The sequence below is a fragment of the Morone saxatilis genome, unplaced genomic scaffold (genome assembly GCF_004916995.1).
Source record: "Morone saxatilis isolate NCDOM2014 unplaced genomic scaffold, NCSU_SB_2.0 Contig14, whole genome shotgun sequence".
NCBI lineage: Eukaryota > Metazoa > Chordata > Actinopteri > Moronidae > Morone > Morone saxatilis.
The window spans coordinates 2,959,039-2,959,778 of record NW_023339696.1 but is presented as its reverse complement, the minus strand read 5'-3'; positions in this window follow the sequence as shown (position 1 = coordinate 2,959,778).

The following is a 740-nucleotide window of genomic DNA, read 5'->3' as shown; positions in this document are numbered from 1 at the left end:
GTGTGTGTGTGTGTTTTATATGAATCTCACTTATTCATCATGAAAAATCATTTTTTTCCCCCGTTTTTTTCCTCCTGCCATTGTTGTTCAAATAGCATTTTTGAGTTTAGAATCTTGTATGATTATGATCGGAAAAGATGAGTGCAATAATAACAGTGACGTTTTTAAGCTTGTTGCCAGTTGTTCCTTCTGCTGCTGTCTGCGCAAAGGCATCATTCATTGTTGCACAGTGTGGATTAGGAACCAATTTCCAAAGAGTGGTTTACCCCACTACACTAAACCCTCGAACGTTCAGTTTTATCATTGCTTTATTTGGGGTGGGGGTGTGCCTTCATTATCAGTGGCTGCTTTACATTACACTGATACCTCAACTGCCAGTTAACTGAAGTAAACATTACAAATTCTTGTCCTGCATTCTTTAAGAAGTAAAATTTCGGGATACTTCGGACCCACAATTTACTTAATTCATTAACGAACCTACAAATTCATTAGTTCATAACGACTATAGACAACATTGCTATTCCATGAATAAAATGGTTGTGCACCTACAAAGTGATCAGTGTATGACAATTTATAAGCAAGAGTAGCACAAACACAGCTATAGTGGTGAGCAGGAACCTTTTATATCTTAAAGTGGATGACTAGAGGATACAGGGCCAAATCTTTGATGCTCACACTCGCCCTGTGGTTTCATCATAAGCAGTGAGATCTTTTAGCAAACACACACACACACACAGCAC